This window comes from Entelurus aequoreus, linkage group LG01, assembly GCF_033978785.1.
Source record: "Entelurus aequoreus isolate RoL-2023_Sb linkage group LG01, RoL_Eaeq_v1.1, whole genome shotgun sequence".
Taxonomy (NCBI): Eukaryota; Metazoa; Chordata; class Actinopteri; order Syngnathiformes; family Syngnathidae; genus Entelurus; species Entelurus aequoreus.
The window spans coordinates 28,004,416-28,015,975 of record NC_084731.1 but is presented as its reverse complement, the minus strand read 5'-3'; positions in this window follow the sequence as shown (position 1 = coordinate 28,015,975).

Below are 11,560 nucleotides of genomic sequence, written 5' to 3'. Positions count from 1 at the left end.
TGCACGTAAGCAACTACGCCCGTGACCTTCGATCCCTCAGGCTGTACTGCATCAACAAGCGACATCAGTGTGTAAAGGATATCACCACATGGGCTCAGGAACACTTCAGAAACCCACTGTCAGTAACTACAGTTGGTCGCTACATCTGTAAGTGCAAGTTAAAACTCTCCTATGCAAGGCGAAAACCGTTTATCAACAACACCCAGAAACACCGTCGGCTTCGCTGGGCCTGAGCTCATCTAAGATGGACTGATACAAAGTGGAAAAGTGTTCTGTGGTCTTACGAGTCCACATTTCAAATTGTGTTTGGAAACTGTGGACGTCGTGTCCTCCGGACCAAAGAGGAAAAGAACCATCCGGATTGTTATAGGCGCAAAGTTGAAAAGCCAGCATCTGTGATGCCCAAGACATGGATAACTTACACATCTGTGAAGGCGCCATTAATGCTGAAAGGTACATACAGGTTTTGGAGCAACATATGTTGCCATCCAAGCAACGTTACCATGGACGCCCCTGCTTATTTCAGCAAGACAAGGCCAAGCCACATGTTACATCAACGTGGCTTCATAGTAAAAGGGTGCTGGTACTAGACTGGCCTGCCTGTAGTCCAGACCTGTCTCCCATTGAAAATGTGTGGCGCATTATGAAGCCTAAAATACCACAACGGAGACCCCCGGACTGTTGAACAACTTAAGCTGTACATCAAGCAAGAATGGGAAAGAATTCCACCTGAGAAGCTTCAAAAATGTGTCTCCTCAGTTCCCAAATGTTTGCTGAGTGTTGTTAAAAGGAAAGGCCATGTAACACAGTGGTGAACATGCCCTTTCCCAACTACTTTGGCACGTGTTGCAGCCATGAAATTCTAAGTTAATTATTATTTGAAAAAAAAAAAAAAGTTTATGAGTTTGAACATCAAATATCTTGTCTTTGTAGTGCATTCAATTGAATATGGGTTGAAAAGGATTTGTAAATCATTGTATTCCGTTTATATTTACATCTAACACAATTTCCCAACTCATATGAAAACAGGGTTTGTACTTTATCGTGTAAAATGAGTAAAATTTTTATGTTTAGTGGATGCTAGTTATTTAGATCAACCAATCAATCAATCAATCAATGTTTACTTGTATAGCCCTAAATCACGAGTGTCTCAAAGGGCTGCACAAGCCACAATGACATCCTCGGCTCAGATCCCAGATGGTCGTGAACCCTTTTTTCATTACTCTAACTATAAAAATATTTGGTTTATTAATAATGATGAATGATAAATGGGTTATACTTGTATAGCGCTTTTCTACCTTCAAGGTACTCAAAGCGCTTTGACAGTATTTCCACACTCACCCATTCACACACACATTCACACACTGATGGCGGGAGCTGCCATGCAAGGCGCCAACCAGCACTCATCAGGAGCAAGGGTGAAGTGTCTTGCCTAAGGACACAACGGACGTGACTAGGATGGTAGAAGGTGGGGATTGAACCCCAGTAACCAGCAACCCTCCGATTGCTGGCATGGCCACTCTACCAACTTCGCCACGTCGTAATAATCCTACTTCGCGAAAATGTGTCTACCAATTGATGAATGAAGAGCGATTATACAGTGGTACCTCAACTTAAACGTGTTCTGAGTCCTAGCGTTAATAGCGGTGACCGCAGGAAATGTAAAGCCACAGGACTGATGAGGAAGCGTTTGATAAGAGGCAGTTTGAAAGAAAATACCTTAGGGGGAAAGAACTTGAGGACAAAGTAAGTAATGGTTTGTTTAACTTAATGGTTCAGGCTTTAGATAGTTACCTTTTATGATTTCTTAGTGGAAAAAAAATGCACTTTATTATTTGAAACCTGATTTCTTTGTGTTTTACAACTGAATGTTGCCTTTTTTATTACTGTCACAGAAAAATATACTTTTCATTTGTCAATCAACAAGAGGTGGGACGCCACTGGTAACAGTGATGTTTCTAACTGCAATTTAAAATCGTTTTGGCTGTATTGTTTTGGCTTCATATAAATATGTGGCGCTGGACAGATTTTTTGTTTGTAATTTTATGAAATACTCAGAAAGTTTGAATTGCTAATAAAATAATAAAAGTCGAAATATCAATAAATTCCAACTTCTTTTTGCTCTACGCAATCTTCTAATTGTTTGCATGGGTCAGAATTACAGTAGAAACTGGGAAGTGTATTTGTACTTAAATTAGGGCTGGGAGATATGGCTGAAAACTATCACGATTTAAATGTTTTATATCGGTTGATATTGATAATAATTGATATTGTTTATGACATTATGAGAATAAGGACTAGGAGAAAAATACATAAAATCTTCTTCTGATGATAATCCCCACAGCTATCAAGGCAGAAAGGAAAGGAAATGTCAACACAACCATGGAAAATACAAAAATTACAATGAACACTTAACAATAACCTCTTTAAATTAAGGGGCAAAAATAAGAAATACGTAAGAACTGCTTAATAATGTGTAACAAAATAATGCAAAGTGTGAACATGTATACATAGAGAAACCTGAGAACTATTTTTTGCCTGTTTCGTGCCAGGAAGTTATAGCTCAGCAGTGTTCTGGGTGAGCACGGTAAGGTCTGACTACGGTCCGTTTAAAAAAAAAAAAAAGAAAAAGCCATACTGTTGAGGTGACTTTTCCTGTTTCATTGACAATTTATTTGCTCTCTTTAGCACTCATTTTGAGTTTCTCTTCTCACTCTATGCCAGTGGTTCTCAACCTTTTTTCAGTGATGTACCCCCTGTGAATTTTTTTAAATTCAAGTACCCCCTAATCAGAGCAAAGCATTTTTGGTTGAAAAAAAGAGATAAAGAAGTAAAATACAGCACTATGTCATCAGTTTCTGATTTATTAAATTGAATAACAATGCAAAATATTGCTCATTTGTAGTGGTCTTTCTTGAACTATTTGGAAAAAAAGATATAAAAATAACTAAAAACTTGTTGAAAAATAAACAAGTGATTCAATTATAAATAAAGATTTCTACACATAGAAGTAATCATCAACTTAAAGTGCCCTCTTTGGGGATTGTAATAGAGATCCATCTGGATTCATGAACTTCATTCTAAACATTTCTTCACAAAAAAATACATCTTTAACATCAATATTTATGGAACATGTCCACAAAAAAATCTAGCTGTCAACACTGAATATTGCATTGTTGCATTTCTTTTCACAGTTCTTTTTGACAGACATTTTAGTGAGGGTCAAACCATCATGGCATGGGGGAAACTCTGGGTTTATGGTAATGAATGGAATAGCCTACTTGATTTGATGTTCAGTTTATGAACTTACATTCATTATTTGTTGAAGTATTATTCAATACATATATTTATAAAGGATTTTTGAATTGTTGCTATTTTTAGAATATTTAAAAAAAATCTCACGTACCCCTTGGCATACCTTCAAGTACCCCCAGGGGTACGCGTACCCCCATTTGAGAACCACTGCTCTATGCCACCGGAGTCAAACTCAAGGCCCAGGGGCCAGATCGGACCTGCCACATCATTTTAAATGGCCCGCGAAAAGCCTGGAAATAACATGTATCAATAAAGTACTTTATCTTTATTTCTATCTACATTTTGACAGAAAAAAAACCATTTTACTGGATGCAGTTGCACATCTTTTAAACTTTAATATTATCTAATAATTATTTTTTGTTAAAATAAAAATATATAAATATCTGTTTGAATTAAGATTTCAAAGAAAGTCATGCATTAAATTGTACCCTGTAAAAATGGCAATAGATTTCACGGCAAAAAAAAAAAAAAAAAATCCCATCTCAGTTGCCAGAATTTTACTGTAAAAGTACCGTTTTGTAATACACTGCACAAAAACAACCATAGATTTTATGGTAACATTTTGGCGAATGAGCTGCCATTTTTAATCTACAACTTTCTTTTTACATTGTATGTATAAAAATAAAATAATGAAATGCATAGGCAATTGTGTAACAATATCATTACGGCAAATCCTTGAACCTTCATATTCATATATTATTCTTTGTTACAAATGGCCCTCTGAAGGCAGCCATAACTGCGATGTGGCCGTTGATTAAAACAAGTTTGACACCCTTGCTCTATGCCAGGGGTGTCCAAAGTGCGGCCCGGGGGCCATTTGCGGCCCGCAGGTCATTTTTTAATGGCCCCACGGCACATTCTAAAAATACGATTAAAAAAAATGTAAAACATAAAAAGTGGTATAAAAGAGCAAACAGGTGAAATGTAACAAGAAAATGTTACAATGTTTACTCTAATAACACAAAGCTGCCATGCAGGCTGTTTCTTTCTTAAAAAAAAAAAAAAGAATCAAAATCAATGTTATTATGAATTATTGACTTATTCAAGGCTCCATTTACATCACATTGAATATTCAACTTTGAGATAGTTTTTTGGGAAAATGTTGCATATTTTGTGTTTGCCATATAAAAAACAGTTATTTTTTTTAAAAATTTTTTTGAGGGTCCTAAAACAAACAAACAAAAAACATAAACAACAATAACAATTATAATTGACGGATTGATCTGAACTTGATCTTGAGACAATTGTGTTAAAAGTTAAAAAAAATGTATGATTTATTTTTTTTAAACTTTACTGCGCAGGACCTTTTTGGATCCCCAATCATTTTAGTGGGACTTTTTTTTTTAGTGTCATTGCTCAAAAAATAATAATTAATTAAAATCAATGTTGTTATGAGTTTTTGACCTTTTTAAGGCTCCAATTATTATATAATCCAAAATATTCCACTTAAATTTTTTATTGGGTGAAAATATTGCATATTTTGTGTTTTTTTTCCATAAGAAAACAGGATTTTCTTTGACAAAATGGCATATAACTTAAATCTTTAACAACTTTATATTGACAGATAGACCTAATGTTGATCTAGAGATTTAAACCTTGAATAATAATACAAATAATAATACTGAATAATGACACATTTTTTATATTTTTTTGACCAAAACCCTTTGATCAAGCCTAAGTGGAGGCATCAATGTATATTTTTTTAAACATATATTTTATTGTTTTTTAAAATAAAAAATATCAAAATGGCCCCCGCTTGCTTTGATTTTTCAGTGTGTGGCCCTCAGTGGAAAAAGTTTGGACACCCCTGCTCTATGCAAAGAATCAACCGTGAGACAACAAGATGGCGCAACCAAACATATTGTTGATACTCTTACCTGATTGGCTGTTGGCATCTCACTCCCACTCAGTAATCATTTCCTGCATTGCTCAGTTACCAGATAGTGAACATCTTTGTTCACTGAAACCAACCTTGCTTCGCCACATCCGGTTTCTTACGATGAAGAAAAAGTATATATCGAACATTTAATCAAACACATTTTTTTATTTGGTATTGATTATGTGTCTATCGGAATACATATTGAAAGTGACGGGCAGTAAAATTAAAATTAAAAGAGGTGTGGTGAAATTATCCTCTGCATTTGACCCATCCCCTTGTTCCACCCCCCGGGAGGTGAGGGGAGCAGTGAGCAGCAGCGGTGGCCGTGCTCGGGAATCTTTTTGGTGATTTAACCCCCAATTCCAACCCTCGATGCTGAGTGCCAAGCAGGGAGGTAATGTGTCCCATTTTTATAGTCTTTGGTATGACTCTGCCAGGGTTTGAACTCACGACCTACCAATCTCAGGGCGGACATTCTAACCACAAGGCCACTGACCAGGCTAACAAACTACATGTAGCTAAGCTACGTAGCTTTACAACATTTTCCAGTAGCTTGGCGGTAGCCTAGCTACTTTTTTACAGAAGCTTTTCCTGTAGCTTAGCTAATTTTAGACCCATATAGCTTAGTGTTATAATAATTATGTATATATTATCACACAACTCTTACGCTTAAGGGCCGTTGCTATAGTTATTATCAATTGTGCTGAAATTGTATTTTTCTTTGTCTGTGCAAAGCTGGCGATCCAAAAGATTGCAAGCCAGTCTCGTATCAGTGTTTGTTTCCAGAATCGGCCTGCTGACTGCCAAGGCCGAACATCGAGTACCGTGACGCAGACAGAGCAGCGACAAGGCGATATCACGACTGTCAGCACATTTGCATTTTTGTATAATCATATATTGTGTCTAACTGGAGCTGTCGAGATTACCCCCTTCCCTCAGCGACAGCTTCAGTGATGTAACCAGGGACTGGGCTGGAATTTTAGAACATAGTTTGGATCTGTAACTAGAGTACAGCCCAAAACACGTCTCTCCTCAATTGAGAAAAATTTAACTCTTGTCTCTGCATGATTCCTTGCTTCTCGTCTGTTAAATAGATGTCATCAGTGTTTGAACCTGACACTTAGCCACAAAACTACAAGCTACAAAGAGAAAAAAATGGACTGAGAATCGAGGCCCAAATAAAAAATGTGGCGAAAATACAATGACTTGGATGAATGAGAACATCCATACATACGGAGAAAATCCATAATGATTGGTTGGTGTTCGTATGATGAGTCACAATTGGCTAAGGTTAGGGCAAAACATTATGGACTGGCCAATCAGAGACAACATCGAAACCAGGAAGCAAAATCATAACAGATGACGAGGGAGTCAGAGACAGAGGGACGCTTCAAGCTGACGACTCAAAAAAACATGCTTGTAAATGGCAGAGGGATTCTCTCCCACAGATTAGATTTGTTCCTTTAGTAATGATGACGACGTACAGGAAACCCACAACAATGCTTGTCCTCGGCCATATTTTAACAAATGTATGCATTTAGAGAAAACAATGCCCAAAACCTTAGTTTTTAGTTGTTTACTCTGTGAACCAAAATCATAACTGCTCTCTTCATCGAAGACGTCCAACAAGCTGGTTATTTACAGCTAGAATTCACCAACTCGAGTATTTCATATATTTATATATATATATATATATATATATATATATATATATATACATATATATATATATATGTATGAAATACTTGACTTTCAGTAAATTCTAGCTGTATATATATATATATATATATATATATATATATATATATATATATATATATATATATATATATATATATATATATATATATATATATATATTTATTTATTTTATTTACATAAAAGAAATACTTGAATTTCAGTGTTCCGGTGGCTATCCATTAGATGGCAGTATTGTCCTGTTTAACTTCTCCGTTCATGATGAGTATATCATTTCGGCCACCGTGTTCAATGGAGAAGTCTGTTCTACATATTTACAGGCAACATACACCTTCCCCTTCGAACTGTCCTGGATGAACTGAAATTCTTGTTTCCATTCGTTTGAAATCGTTAGGCAAGCTGTTTATATTGTGGGAAAGCGGACGTGAGAACAGGCTGTCCCCACTCAGTCTCAGGTCCGCATTGAGCTGGAGGGGGCGTGGCCTCCAGCTCCGGCTGAATACCGGGAGTTTGTCGGGAGAAAATCTCTGCGGGAGATTGTCGGGAGAGGCGCTGAATACCGGGATTCTCCCGCTAAAAACGGGAGGGTTGGCAAGTATGGGGCCCATAGATAGAAATGCCGTTAAAATGTAGCTTTGATGTAGCAAGCTACGTTTGCCGTGTAGCTTGCTACAATTCTCCGGGGATAGCTTAGCTACATTTAATCGAGAGTAACTTGTAGCTTAGCTTACTACATTTTCCAAGTAGCTTGCCCATCACTGCATATTGATATTGTTTTATTGCCCAGCCCTAACTCAATTTATAGTTAATTAGGTAGACAAATATTAGTTGACATTACCCTATTCATACAAGAGATTAGTGTTGTCCGATAACAATATTTTGTAAATGTAATTATTGGCTTTATTTTAACAAAAAAATCTTAGGGTACATTAAACTTATGTTTCTTATTGCAATTTAGTCCTTAAATAAAATAGTGAACATACAAGACAACTTGTCTTTTAGTAGTAAATAAACAAACAAAGACTCCTAATTAGTCTGCTGACATATGCAGTAACATATTGTGTCATTTATCATTCTATTCTTTTGTCAACATTATGAGGGACAAACTGTAAAAATTGATTATTAATCTACTTGTTGATTTACTGTTAATATCTGGTTATTTTCTGTTTCAACATGTTTTATCTACATTTCTGTTAAAATGTAATAACTTATTCTTCTGTTGTTTGATATTTTATATTACTTTTGGATGATACCAAAAATAGTAGTTACAGAATCATACATTGGTCATATTCAAAGTCCTCATGTGTCCAGGGACATATTTCCCGAGTTTATAAACATAATATACTTTTTTTTTTAAAACGAAGGAAGATTTTGTGATGCTAAAAAATATCGATGTAATCATAGTAGTATTGACTAGAAACACTCCTGTACTTGGTATCATTACAGTGGATGTTAGGTGTAGATCCACCAATGGCGTTTGTTTATATTGTAGCGTCCCGGAAGAGTTGGTGCTGCAGGGAATTCTGGGAATTTGTTCTGTAGTGTTTATGTTGTGTTGCGGTGCAAATATTCTCCAAAAATGTGTTTGTCATTGTTGTTTAGTGTGGTTTCACTATATGGCACATGTTTATGACAGTGTTGGCCGCATTGTTCATACGGCCACCCTTAGTGTGACATGTATGGCTGTTGAGTAAGTATGCCCTTTATGCACTTATATAGAATGTTGAAAGTGAAGTAGAATGTTGTACTGGTTCATGATTGGGCATAATGAAGTCTTGATTAGACTATGTTTACGATTAACTATTTTTACCACACCCATCGACATGATTCCGATGTGAAGTGACGCAATCATAGCCATCACCCATTCTACAGGGATGATATTTGAAATAAATGTACTTGACATGTCTCCATGGAGACAAGGATTAGTGACATTGAAGTAGTTGCAACACTGCTGACGGCGGACAGACATTATCTGGGCGTTTCAGTGTTATAACTTCACCTTTTCGTCCGTTCTCCATTTTCTGTCTACACAGTGTAAGTACTGCTTGTAAGTACTCCGTGATTGTGCATTGGCGAACATGCTCGTCTGCATGACACGACGTGACGACGTGGGGGGCCGGTAATTTTTAGAGGCGGTATAGTAAAGTATATGATTCATTAGTATTACGGTACTATACTAATACCAGTATACCGTACAACCCTACAATAGATTTCTATATATTTTTTAAATATATTTAAAGGTCTAGAAATTATGGGGGCGGTATAGCTCGTTTGGTAGAGTGGCCGTGCAAGCAAGTTGAGGGTTCCAGGTTCGATCCCTGCTTCCTCCGTCCTAGTCACTGCCGTTGTATCCTTGGTAGAGATCAATCAATCAATCAATCAATGTTTATTTATATAGCCCTAAATCACAAGTGTCTCAAAGGGCTGTACAAGCCACAACGACATCCTCGGTACAGAGCCCACATACGGGCAAGGAAAACTCACCCCAGTGGGACGTCAATGTGAATGACTATGAGAAACCTTGGAGAGGACCGCATATGTGGGTAACCCCCCCCCCCCCTCTAGGGGATGTCCGATAATGGCTTTTTTTGCCGATATCCGATATTCCGATATTATCCAACTCTTAATTACCAATTCCGATATCAACTGATACCGATATATACAGTCATGGAATTAACACATGCCTAATTTTGTTGTGATGCTCCGCTGGATGCATTAAACCAGTGGTCCCCAAACTTTTTGACTCGGGGGCCGCATTGGGTTAAAAAAATTTGGCCGGGGGCCGGGCTGTATATATATATATATATATATATATATATATATATATATATATATATATATACATTGTCTTTATAATCCATTTTGTCATTAAACATCAATTAACATTGATGTTCATCAACATTTAACATTGTCACGTTATCGATGGGAAAATTCATTTTTAGACAATATGATTTGCCTGAGCGGCGAGGAGACACCAAGAGTAACAAGCGGTAGAAAATGGATTAGAAAGGAAAGATAAAAAAAAAACAAAAAAAACTTTTTTGTGGGCCGGATTTTGGATGCTGGTGGGCCGGATCCGGCCCGCGGGCCGTAGTTTGGGGACCCCTGCATTAAACAATGTAACAAGGTTTTCCAAAATAAATCAACGGATGTTATGGAAAAAAATGCCAACATTGCACTGCCATATTTATTATTGAAGTCACAAAGTGCATTATTTTTTTTTAACATGCCTCAAAACAGCAGCTTGGAATTTGGGACATGCTCTCCCTGAGGAGGTTGAGGTGGGCGGGGTTGGGGGGTAGCAGGTGGTGTATATTGTAGCGTCCCGGAAGAGTTAGTGCTGCAAGGGGTTCTGGGTATTTGTTCTGTTGTGTTTATGTTGTGTTACGGTGCGGATGTTCTCCCGAAATGTGTTTGTCATTCTTGTTTGGTGTGGGTTCAGAGTGTGGCGCATATTTGTAACAGTGTTAAAGTTGTTTATATGGTAACCCTCAGTGTGACCTGTATGGCTGTTGACCAAGTATGCGTTGCATTCACTTGTGTGTGTCTGAAAAGCCATAGATATTATGTGACTGGGCCGACACGCAAAGGCAGTGCTTTTAAGGTTTATTGGCGCTCTGTACTTCTCCCTACGTCCGTGTACAAAGCGGCGTTTTAAAAAGTCATAAATTTTACTTTTTGAGACCGAAACCGATAATTTTGAAACCGATACCGATAATTTCCGATATTACATTTTAAAGCATTTATTGGCCGATAATATCGGCAGTCCGATATTATCGGACATCTCTAGTCCTTGGGCAAGACACTTTACCCACCTGCTCCCAGTGCCACCCACAGTGGTTTAAATGTAACTTAGATATTGGGTTTCAATATGTAAAAGCGCTTTGAGTCACTAGAGAAAAGCGCTATATAAATATAATTCACTTCACTTCATCGGTATCTGTTCAAATTTCCGTTATCGTGCATCCCTATTTTTACCCAACAATACATTCTATGTGCACAAAAGCCTTGCGTTCAAGAAGTGGTGTTGAGATGGAGCAAAGTACGTCAGGAAGGAGGGTGGAAGAGTTCTCCCTGCTCACCTTGGCTAATATATCAGTGGCCATGAGGCAAGGCCGGTTCTAGTGACATATTAATGACTGTGAAGGTGTCTTCATTGGCTGTGTGGGCTCCTCTGGTAAACGATAGGCTGTAAAAAGTGTGACAGTAAGGATGGACGTGGGCACAGGAAAACCCCCCTCAAAAACCCAACATATAAATTAATGGTTCACATGACTGTACTGCAAAAAAATAGTTAAAGTTAAAGATGAGGCTTTATAAAGGACCGTTTCACAATGAAACGAGGGTCTCTGTACTATGCACAATTTATGACTCCCCACTGTTTCAGAACCTTGTCTTTTGAATATGAATGACGAAGATAAGGCCACAGAGCAAAACACCAACACAGAGCTATCAATTATATTGCATTAAAAATATGTCCTTTTGAAAAATATTCCGTCATACTGTCTTGAGGAAAAAAAAGAGTCGGAACAAATAGTTCCCAGTGGTGAAATGAAACCCAATTTATTCATAGTCCTTTAGCTGAGAACTGTGAAAGATTGACAACCGAGTGATTTGCCTCCACTGTTAATCTTTGAAAATGAGCAAGTAGTCAGATCTTTGCTCCGA